Source organism: Mustela erminea, chromosome 3 (genome assembly GCF_009829155.1).
Source record: "Mustela erminea isolate mMusErm1 chromosome 3, mMusErm1.Pri, whole genome shotgun sequence".
In the NCBI taxonomy this organism is placed as follows: Eukaryota; Metazoa; Chordata; class Mammalia; order Carnivora; family Mustelidae; genus Mustela; species Mustela erminea.
Window position 1 is genome coordinate 104,044,554 of NC_045616.1, and position 12,661 is coordinate 104,057,214.

At 40.4% G+C, this 12,661-nt stretch overlaps 1 pseudogene; it reads right to left on the reverse strand.

Moving 5' to 3' along the window:
* Window positions 1-10,203: 10,203 nt before the first annotated feature.
* LOC116587234 overlaps window positions 10,204-12,661 on the reverse strand; it is a 37,060-nt pseudogene continuing 34,602 nt past the window's right edge.

Consider the following 12,661-nt stretch of genomic DNA (forward strand, 5'->3'; position numbering starts at 1 on the left):
GCGCTGCCCCCTTCCAACCCGTCCACGTCCTCTCCGGCTCTGGCGGGCCGGCCTAGCGCCAGTATTCTGCGCAGCCCACCCTGCAAAATGGCGACGGCAACCCTTAGCTGTGTTAGGGAGGGAGGGCGAGCCGGTTGTAAATGAGCCAGAGAGCGGCTCGGTTCACCTTTCTCCATCACTTCGTACCTCTCAAGTCTCCAGACAAGCATAACCACCTCGGGATTTTGACTTACCTGAAGGTTTGGGCTCAAGAGTTCATTGTTTCCCCAAAGTTAAAGCTTCAGTTGCCAGAAACAGTGGATTACTGATTATTTCTTGGGGAGAAAAGATGTAGCTGCTGTTCGGACTTACTCAACTGCTTTTACAGCTCTTTCCTTTCTGAGGAGACATCTCTGAAGTTGAAACCTCTCATCTTGATATCATTTGGGGGCCTAAAGGGGCTGAGTGAGCCTCTTCCATACGGGCAGGGGCTAACCCTGGTTGATTTCGCCAGACACAAGATTTATTTAAAAGGACTACATACCCACAATATGTCCCCATGTAAGATCTGTGAGGCACATATGACTATTCCCACTCTGGAGACAAGTGCCCAAATGGATGAAGTGGTAAGACAGGATGTCCTAGCTCCAAGTCCAATGCTAACATCCCTCTGAAAAGAGTTTGGAGGGATATGTGTGGGTCCCGTCGCTGAGGCAATGCCATTCTTAATCTTTAATATTGCTACGACTGTTCTGCCCTGTGAAGAAAACATAACGACTTATAAGAAATGCAGAGGCCTCAATTAGACTCTTTGGGAGTGAGTCTGGAAATTATTATTCTCAACAAGCTACATCGTGACGGAGGATCCCGACCCCTGGAGCCCCCGGACACTAGTGCGTTTTTAAGGATTCCCCTAATTAGCTTGTTTACATCAACAGATTAAATAACAAGAAATTGTGGAAGGAATAAAAATAGTAAGAGTGGTGCCCGACCTCCTTTTCTCCAAATACAATCTAGTTGGGAAGAAAAACTAAAACAGGTGAATCAGCTATTAACTAACAGAATCGAAATTCTAAATTTGGAGAAATCAGTGAAATTAGTGTGTGAAAGGGAACAAGCTGTTCCCCACCCCCAAATGAAGAAGAGTCTTCACCAGTCTGGTTCTTGGATCTTTTGATATGCAGATTATGGCCAATTGCTAGAGAAAATCCTGAGACTTAGAAGGATATATATGTAAAGAGTTGAGAAAGGCTGAGAAAGGGAGGGAGGACTAAACAGAGGATTAGAGATTATTTAAAAATAAAATCTTACAAAAAAAAAAAAAAAAAGATCTGGGCAGGAGAAAGTCTCAAGAGGAGCTATAGGAGAATGGAGAAGGAGAGCTTAGTGTTCTTTAAGCCCATGCAAGTATAAATTGGAACTACTTTGTACTTTCTGGATTCTGGACCATGATTATTCAAATGCAGCTCTGCACAGAGCCTGAGCCATGTGGGAACCATATCTCATGTTATATAAACAACTACATTTGTTCCTTAAATATTTTAAGCACCTAATCTAGATACTATCTCATGGAATCAAGCAGTTAAAAAAAAAAATACTTACTGCATTTTTTCAGATTTACAAACATAACAAATGCTCACTTCTTAAAATAAATTAAAATTATTTAAGTCTATACAAAGTGGAAAAATAAGAGTGCCCCTCTTTCCACATTCCCATTCCTATTCCCAAGGGTTAGTCACCCTTAATAGTTATGTGTGGGTTTTTTTGCCTTCCAGATTGTCTATCTATCTACCTGTCTATACAGAGAAACAGAGATGATATAGTTGGAGGGTCTTCTGTATTTTTTTTAATTCTGATGATTCATATATTGTTCAAGTTGCATTTTTCAATTTGCTTGCTTTGTTCAAGAATATATTTTGGAGGGGTGCCTGGGCGGCTCAGTCAGTTAAGCATCCAACTCTTAATCTCAGTTTGGGTCTTAATCTCAGGATTGTGAGTTCAAGCCCTGAGTTGGGCTCCATGCTGGGTGTGGAACCTACTTTAAAAAAAAAGAAATTAGGGGCACCTGGGTGGCTCAGTGGGTTAAAGCCTCTGCCCAGGGTCCTGGGATCAAGCCCTGCATCAGGCTCTTTGCTCCGCAGGGAGCCTGCTTCCTCCGCTCTCTCTCTGCCTGCCTCTCTGCCTACTTGTGATCTTTGTCTGTCGAATAAATTAATAAAATCCTTAAAAAAAAAAAGAAAGAAAGAAATTTATGTGGCACCTGGGTGGCTCAGTGGGTTAAAGCCTCTGCCTTTGGCTCAGGTCATGATCTCAGGGTCCTGGGATTGAACCCCACATGGGGCTCTCTGCTCAGCAGGGAGCCTGCTTCCCTTCCTTTCTCACTGCCTGCCTCTCTGCCTACTTGTGATCTCTGTCAAATAAATAAAATCTTTTTTAAAAATTTTATTTATACTTAAATAAATATATATATATACACACACACATATATACATATACATATATATTTAAATACATAGAACATTTCCCCACACTAGTACATAATATGGATATAATTTACTTATCCATTCCTCCATTGATGGACACTAAAATTATCTCCATAATCTTACTATAAGAAATAAAGCTTTAGTAAATATTATGGACTGAATGTGTGTGTGTGTGTGTGTGTGTGTGTGTGTCCCAAATTCATATGTTAGAGGCCTTAACCCTCAATGTGACTTTATTTGGAGACCAAGCTGATGGGGAAGTGATAAAGGTTAAATGAGAACCCTGATTCAATAGTGCTGGTGTCCTTATAAGAAGAGGAAGAGACATCAGAGCTTGCTGTCTCTCTCAGCTATGTATATAGGAGAAGGCAGCCATCTGCAAGCCAGAAAAGAGCTCTTTCCAGAAACTGAATCAGCAGGCACGTTCACCTAGCCTCAAAAGCTAAGAAATAAATTTCTGTGGTTTAAGTCACCCAATCTGTGGTATTTTGTTATGGCAGCTTGATCAGACTGCTATAGTAAGAATATTTGTACATATATCCTTATGGATGTCTAAAAGTAGTTTTGTAAATATACTCTAAGAAATGGACTTGCACAGTAAAATGGCAACAATTAATTAATTAATTAATTAATTTGCGATGTAAGCAAATATGCTTACAGACATATATACACATAACTACATCTTTTTGTTAACATAAATAGGGGCACACTTCATATATTGCTCTCTTAGCCTGTTTGGGCTGTTGTAAGAAAATCAGTACAGATTGTGTAGCTTATAAACAACAGAAATTTATTTCTCACATTTCTGGAGGCCGGATGTTCAAGATAAGGGTTTTAGCATGGTTGGGTGAGGATCCTCTCCAGATCACAGATTTGTGTCCTCATATGGTGGAAGGGGCAAGGGAGCTCTGTAGGATCCCTTTAATAAGCACACTAATTCCATTCATGAGGGCTCCATTTTCCTGACATGATCACCTCCCAAAGGCCCCACCTACTAATACTATCACCAACAGGGGTTAGGATTTCAACATAGGAATTTTGTGGGGACAAAAGCCTTCAAACCATAGCAATTATTCCTCAACTCCCCTTCTTGATTTCATGTAACTTAGCTATCTTTCCATGATATATTTGAGATCCAATGCTTTCTTTTTAGGAGTTGCATAATAGTACATAGGATGTACGTATATATTATTGGTTTAATTCCAGGTTTTATTTATTCCTTCATTTGTTAACACATTTCGTGATGGAAATTTTCAAACTTTACAAAAATAGAACATTATGATGAATACCCATATACCCATCACTCAGCTTGATAACTCAACCCATATACCCATCACTCAGTTGATAACTCAACAGTTATCAACATATAACCACTCTTGTTTCATATACACCCTCCCACTATTCGTCTCCCCCTCTGCTAGGTTGTTTAAAGAAAATCCCAGACATGTATATTTTCATCTATAAATACTTAAGTATGTATCTTTAAGAGATAAGAACAATTCCTCAAAATGTAAACATAACACCATCATGATCAAAATCAAAATTTTAAATAATTACCAATATTATGAATTATCCAGTTCAGATTTCCCTGATTGTCTCACAGTTGGTTTGTTTGAATAAGGATGCAAACAAGGTCAACACATTATGCAGGAAAACGTGTTTGTCACTTAACATGTCCCTTTAGCCTCTGTATTTTCTGTAGGTTAGCAGACAGATCTGTAGCTGCTTTGTCAAATGGTTAGTGGTTCCCACTAACTACATGTGGCTACTTAAGTTTAAATTAGTTAAAATTAATTAAAATGTAAAAGTCAGTTCCTCAGTCTCACTGGCCAAGTGCTCAATAGCTATGTATGAGATAGCACACAAAAACATTTCCATCACCACAGAAGGTTCTGTGGGACAGCTGTGATGTAGAGGCTTCCCCAGACTGGTGTTCACCTTCCTGACAAGAACATTTCATAGGAATACATTTCTTGTGACAAGAGGCAGATAATGTCTGGTTGTCTCTTTTTTTATGCTATTATGTTCAGCTATTGTCAACCTAATACTTCCTTTATTAAGTTCTCCACTCCCCTACGTTTTGACTGATCACTGCCTCTGTTCATTATTTCTAATTTTACCACTCCCTCTGATTTATTAACTAGAATTCAACAAACTAGAATTCTATTAACTAGAATTCCTTTATCAATTATTTAGTTTTGGGGCACCTGGGTCGCTCAGTGGGTGAAAGCCTCTGCCTTTGGCTCAGGTCATGATCCCAGAGTCCTGGGATAGAGCCCCGCGTCGGGCTCTCTGCTCAGCGAGGAGCCTGTCCCCCTCTCTCTCTGCCTGCTTCTCTGCCTACTTGTGATCTCTGTCAAATAAATAAATAAAATCTTAAAAAAAAAAAACCACTATTTAGTTTCCCTGAAAAATAGTCCATAAGTGATTGTATCTTTCCTTTTATTTACTTGTTTTACCTTTCTACAAAGGTGACTAACTTTTTTTAGTCATCTTCATGTACACATGACTTTTAACATAGCTAGTATTTCAACTTATTTCAGTAATTCTTTTCTGTTGCTCAGAAATTTTGTCAGAGAGAGCCCCTTCAAGTTGGCTTTAATGTCTTTGTGAAACAACATTGCTTTCTAGTATGATAGAATATTCTAGGCTTAGCTTATACATTTCCTACTCCTGAACTGGATTCAGCTGTTTCTTTAACGATCCTGATCCCTTTAATGGGAATGGTATTAGAGATCACATTCTGCTTGTGAAAGGTACTTGTTGCTATGGGGTTAGTTGTTTTTCTAGGACTTTCCAATGGACAGAACTAGGAAATATTTTCTTAGGTTAAAGGCAATATACTATACTCATTGTTTTGCATCTCTTCTTTTCTTTTTCCCTCACTTCTCAGTGTATCTTAGATATCATTCCCTGGCACAGCATGTAAAGGCTTTTTTTTTTCACATCCCATTTTATAGCCGCATGGTGTGGAAGTACTCTAGTTTACGTAACCAGTTCCCTGTTAATGGACGTTTGGGTTGCTTCCAGTTGTGTGCTGTTGCAATTGGTACAGCCAGGAAGAGCCTTATACATGCATCAGTTTGTGTTTTTATCAGGTTTGGGCAGCATTATAATGGGTCCACTTGGCTAGGCCAAGATCCCTCTATGTTTATAGTTAGGGTGGTTGAGAAGAGATATTTTCACATGAAACTTGATGGGCACAGGAGAAGCAGCAGCATTTTGGTTTTCGTGCCCAGAAGGCTGGGGCAGGTACTTTGGCGGCTAACACACATGGTGGCTTATTTACTCGCTTACTGGTCTGGCATGGGGCAAAATTCAGACCTACAACTGCCCCACCTCCCCTTGCATTATCATTCAGTTTCTACAATTCCTAGGACTTGCGGATGTCTAGCTCAGTGAAAAGGACACCACCTTCGGCGAGATACCCAGTTCCTCAAGATTGGAGGTAGTGAGAGCTGGCATCAGTTTTGGTCTATCTCATGGATTCCAGCTCATGTTCATGCATGGCTTATCCTTGTGCTTTATAATTTTTTATCTGTCTATGCTTCCTGACTGACTGCCCTGCGGAATTCAAGCTGTAGTATCAGACATGAAGACAGCAGCCTTACAGCTCCACCATGCATATAATTTTTTTAATCAAAGATTTTTATTTATTTATTTATTTATTTGACAGAGAGAGAGAGAGATCACAAGTAGGCAGAGCAGAAGGCAGAGGGCGGGGGGGAGCAGGCTCCCCGCTGAGCCGAGAGCCCGATGTGGGGCTCGATCCCAAGACTCCGAGATCATGACCTGAGCCGAAGGCAGAGGCTCAACCCACTGAGCCCCCAAGCGCCCCTGATTTTTGCTTGATGTTGTCCATTCACCTTTATATGAATGTAAAATTTTGTATTCCCACCAGTCTGTTTCCTCACAGTGTCATCTGTAGAGTATGTTGTGCAACTTCAGGATTTTTGCCAATCTTACAGATAAGTAATATGGTTGTAGACTTAATTTGCACTTGTCTTGTACCCTATTTATTTACACACTTCTCCATTATTGGATATTTGGGTTGTTTTTAGTTTCTCAATGCTGTAAATTATAAAATGATAAGCATGCTACTTTTTAAAGATTTATTTATTTATTTTAGAGAGCATATGTATGTGAGTGGGGGTGGGGATTAGAGGGAGAGAGAGAATCTCAAGCAGACTCCCAGCTGAGTGTGTGCAGAGCCCAACATGGGGCTCTGTACCATGAATCTGAGATTATGACCTGAGCTGAAATTAAGAGTGGACGCTTAACCGATTAAGCCATCCAAGTGCCCCAAATGATAAACATCTTTAAACCTACATTTATTCTTGAAAATTAAACCTCCAGGTCAATACCATGGCTTTGTTTTATTGCTTTATTTTTTTTAAGAGATGGTTGATATACAGTAAAATTCACCTTTTCTACAGTACGATTCTACAAGTATTTACAAATGCATGAAGTTGTATAACTACTACTCCAATCAATATAGAGAACATTTTCATCACCCCAAATCCCCCCGTCTTTTTGTAATAAACTTCACCCCACCACCTATAGCTCCTGGCAATCACTAATCTGTTTTCTCTCCCTATAGTTTTTGCCTTTTCTAAATTGTCACATAAATGAAATCATATAGTATATTGGTTTTTAAGTCTGGTTTCTTTCACTTAGCATAATGAATTTGGGGTTCATCCATGTATCAGGTGTTTATCATCTTACTGCTAAGCAATATTCTATACTACATATACTGCAGTTTATCTGTTTATCAGGTGAAGGATTATGAGTTGTTTCTAGTCTTTAGCATTTACAAATAAAGCCACTATACTATGCACATTTTTTAAAGGTTTTATTTATTTATTTGACAGAGATCACAAGTAGGCAGAGAGGCAGGCAGAGAGAGAGGGAGAGGGAAGCAGGCTTCCTCCTGAGCTGAGAGCCCGATGTGGGACTCGATCCCAGGACCCTGAGATCATGACCTGAGCCGAGGGCAGCGGCTTAACCCACTGAGCCACCCAGGCACCCCTACTATGCACATTTTTTAAAAATATTTTATTTTTTTATTTGAGAGAGAGAACACGGGGGAGGGGCGGGTACAGAGGGACAAGCAGACTCCCTGCTGATGGCAGAGTCCAATGTGGGGCTCAATTCCCGAACCCTGAGATCATGACTTGAGCTCAAATCAGATGCTTAACTGACTGAGCACCCAGGTGCCCGGTTCTGATTTTTTTTTTTTTTTTTAAGATTTTATCTATCTACTTGACAGAGAGAGAAATCACAAGTAGGCAGAGAGGCAGGCAGAGAGAGGGGGAAGCAGGCTCCCTGCCCAGCAGAGATCCCAGGACCCTGAGATCATGACCTGAGCCCAAGGCAGAGGCCCAACCCACTGAGCTACCCAGGCACATTCTTATACTGATATGTGTGTCAGTATAAATATTAATTAAAAATTGGGTAACTGGTGGCTTCATCGGCTAAGCATCTGCCTTCAGCTCCAGTCATGATCCCAGGGTCCTGGGATGGAGCCTGCATCAGGCTCCTTGCTCAGCTGGAAGCCTGCTTCTCCCTCTGCCTCCTGCTCTCCCTGCTTGTGTACGCTCATGCTCTCTCCCACCCCCTCTCTCTGACAAATAAGATTTTTTAAAAATATCGGGTAACTGCTCAGGAGTGGGATTGCTGAATTATGTGGTAATAATATGTTTGACTCTAAAAGAAAATGCCAACCTGCTTTTCAAAGGGGTTGTAGCAATTTACATTTCCATAATCAGTGTTTGAGAGTACCAGTGGTTCCTCTGGCCAGCAGCTACTACTGTCCTTCTTTTTTCACTATAGCTTTATTGAGGTATTTCAATAAACTTACATGTTTCGAGAGTGTACAAACTAGATGGTATGCCTTAGGATTCAGAAACAGTTCGTGTCCAACTCAGGGGAAGTAAGAAGTCCTTTCAGAGGAGGTGGCACTTGAACTGATTGTTGAAACATCAACGGAGGGAACCATGTTCTGGCAAGGAAAAGAAAATGAGCAAGTAAATGAAGGGAACACAGGGCTTGCAGAGGACCAGCAAGTCATTGTGCCTGAGGTTATAGTAAGCAAAAAGATTGTTTCAGTGGTAGAAATCAAGAGATAGGTGCTAGATGTGCTTATTGGTAGTAGGAAGTCATCTATCTATAAGTGTGTGTCTGTATATATATGTTGCATGTATTTTATGCATATGTACACACACATACATATACACACTATTAGTTTATATCTCCAATTCCAAACCTACACCATAGGTTTCATTCAGCCTTTCCCTTTTTTTTTTTTTTAAGATTTTATTTATTTATTTGACAGACGAAGATCACAAGTAGGCAGAGAAGCAGGCAGAGAGAGGAGGAAGCAGGGTCCCTGCTGAGCAGGTAGAGCCTGACGCGGGGCTCGATGCCAGGACCCTGGGATCATGACCTGAGCTGAAAGCAGAGGCTTTAACCCACTGAGCCACCCAGGTGCCCCTCCCTTTATTTTAACTGCTTTCTCTGACAGTGAGAAACCTGGCTTTCATTATCCACAATATATTTACTTATTGGTTTCAATATTCATAAAGTGGTTTCAGATACAAAACAAACTACTAAGTAAAGTATTTGTGCTCAGTTTTTTCCCCTTGGTCCTTAGAGCATATTAGTGTGTATAGAGTCAAAATATTCTTTCCCAAAGTTACATAGGTTGGTCCATTTCTGCTGTCACCCCCAATATGGTTATGTTGTTCAATACAGTTAGGTTTTCATGTATATTCCATTTGGGGCTCTATCTCATCTTTGTTGATTATATTTTGTTCATATTTTTAGTATGTGAAACAGTTGCATGGCTCTAAAAGTCAGAAATTTGTAAGAAGGATTGCTCAGAGAGTTGTCCTTATTCTTTCTATCCTATCCCAATCCTCTGCTTGTACCTAACCAATCTCATTAGTTTTTGATTTATCCTTTTTGTGTTTCTTTTTGCACAGTTGAGATGCAGAGACCACATTAAGGTGAGGAACTCACCCTGGCACAGAATTAAGCGGAGAGGAATGTGTAGTCAAAATAAGTAAGATTTTAGGGGTGCCTGGGTGGCTCCGTTGGTTGAGCATCGACTCTTGGTTTCAGCTCAGGGCAGGATCTCAAGGATTGTGGGATCAGGCTCCACACTGGGGTTTGCACTCAGTGCAGAGTCTGCTTGGGAATTCTCTCCCTCCCTCCCCCTCTGCCCATCCCCCACTCACAGGCACGCACTCTCTCTCAAAATAATACATAAATAAAATCTTTAAAAATAAATAGATAATATTTAAGGTGATATTTTTAAAAATAAAAATTAATGCAAAAATATCTGTGATGACAAGACATCAGAGTTTTAAATAAATATGACCTCAGAGCTGAGCCATATTGGAACCTGAGGCAAAAGGAAAAATACGTACCTCATGTACATGTTTTTAAGTAGTTTTTAATGACTGCTATTCCTCAAGAACATTAAGGCAGATGAAAAAATATTGAAAAATTAAAAAGTAGGTAAAGTAATACATTATTTTATTTTATTTTATATAGCACAATGTATATTTTGAATGGACAAAAAATTAGTATCATTTACAATATCTTAAGATAAATTGCCTTTGAATGGAAGCTTCCTTTCCAGTACTTTGAGGTCTATAAGATGTATCTAGAAAATGTACTACTGTGGAAAATGAAGATTGCTTAAATCAAATGGGGGAACTGTGTTTTCTCGTTTCAATTAATTGCTGTGACACTGTCCTTCAGGCAGCTGAGGGAGTTTCATGTTTTCGTTAGACATCATCTTGCAACTTTGATGCTATATGAATTCTACCATTTTGACAGCACTGGTATGGCTCTTGGGTCTACTACTCCATTGGAACTGTTAACTCCATTCATATTCTTTTTTTTTACAAATATTACAAAGGAGGAGTTTGTGGGTATTTACGACATTTAAGGCTGTATGTTTGGTTTTCATAAATTGTCCCAGCTCATGGTGGCTGCCATCTTTCATCAGTGTTGCTCTTCACAACATTATTTTTAATTTACATATTTTATTTATACCAAAACAGACTTTACTCTAATTTTACTTCAGCTTAAGTTGATTAAAAATTATTTAAGATCACCACTTGTCCAGAAGAAATGATCAAGGAGCACCTGGGTGATTCAGTCTATAGGGCATGCACCTCTTGATCTTGGGGTCATGAATTTGAACCTCACATTAGGTATTGAGACTACTTTAAAATATAATAATAAGGGGCACCGAGGTGGCTCAGTGGGTTAAGCCGCTGCCTTCGGCTCAGGTCATGATCCCAGGGTCCTGGGATCAAGCCCCGCATCGGGCTCTCTGCTTAGCAGGGAGCCTGCTTCTCCCTCTCTGCCTCCCTCTGTGCCTCCCTCTCTGCCTGCCGCTCTGCCTACTTGTGATCTCTCTCTCAAATGAATAAATAAAATCTTAAAAATAAATAAATAAAGTAATAAAATAAGTGATCAAACATAGTAGTTCTTTCAACTGAAAACAATATAAACAAAGAAGTAGATTTTGAGAATATTTATGACTTTGCTTCCATTAGACCCAAAGGTGTATATGTTCCTTTTGCCTAAGCTCCACATGGCTCATAGGGCATTGTTGAACAGATACATGCATAGTTTTGTATTTTTCCCTTCTTCACTACACAAAAGGTGGCATACTTTGGGCACTCTTTACACTTTGCTTTCTTTTGTCCTAGAAATTGCTCCATGTCAGTTCATAGAGAGATAAAGAGATGCTGAGGGGAGTGACCTCTGAAAGGTCAACCAGAGGGTATAATGCCCAGCCCAGCAAATGTGCTATATCAGGAGTTGTTTGTGAGAGTCATGAAAACATCCCACAAGACCCAAGGCCGGCATTTGGGCATCTGCTACAGGAAGACAGTGATACTAGATTAAACCACCACCATCAAGTCAGACTCTGCTTTGCTTCCTCCTGTCCCTCCTTTCCGTCCTGACTGGAGGCACCCAGACGCATCAGGAAGTGTACAGTAGGTGGAATATAGTGAAGAAATAGGAAAAACAAAACAAAACAAAACAAACAAACAAACAAACAAAAAACACCCTATTCCTTCACTCCCACAGGTTTTAAGCCTACATGGGCCTCAGAAGATTTCATCCACACCAGAAACTGAAGCTCTGACTTAAATCCACGCAGATTTTTGGCACCTGAAATGAGACTATTCTAATACCTGAAAGTGACAGAAAATCTAAGTCCTCTGCTCAGTATACTGCACAGATGGAGAATAGAGAACGGACCAGGGGCGCCTGGGTGGCTCAGTGGGTTAAGCCGCTGCCTTCGGCTCAGGTCACGATCTCAGGGTCCTGGGATCAAGTCCCATATCGGGCTCTCTGCTCAGCAGGGAGCCTGCTTCCCTCTCTCTCTCTCTGCCTGCCTCTCTCTCCATCTACTTGTGATCTCTCTCTGTCAAATAAATAAATAAAATCTTTAAAAAAAAAAAAAAGGAATAGAGAACGGACCAAGAAGGTTTAAAGAGTAAGTGATCAGAAAGAATAAAGCTACTTCCTGCTTCTCTCCTACCAAGTCCTGTCCACAAAATATGCCACTTTCACAAGAGAACCCAACCCAAACTCAAACTAGCCAGGGGAAAAAAGATATGAAGCAGCATTCAGGCAGGATTTGATCAACGGTGGTATAAGGTAGCATCAAGGTCACTATAACTCGAATTCGCTCTGTTCCACCCTCATCAGCTCTGTTCATGGTTTGAGTTCCCTCATAAGAACAGCACAGACAAACTTTCTGTTAATATCTGAGACTGGGGGTTGAGAGGGTAGAGACATCCTTCATCAAACTGTCATAGAAAAATCTAGGGAATTTCTCTAATTTAATTCTTGGGTCACAGGTTCCCCCTCTCCCCCATCCATGGCCTGAGAAACGCTGTGATGATTGGCTCAGGCCTAGGTTACCTGTTCATGTCATCCAGTCCCTGTGGGAATGGAAAGGGAAGGAGAATTGTAGTGAAGGGTTTAAGCCACTCAAAACCCATCCTGAAATTGAGGAAGGGGTCAGTCCTACACAAGGCACCTGGCTAGAAAATTCAGGATCCTCTAGGTCATTTAGTGAATACTGAAGAGGCAACTTCAGGATATGTTTTGTCCCAGTAGATATGTTTGTTGTTGGTTGAGTCATTAATCTTCTCTAAACAGTA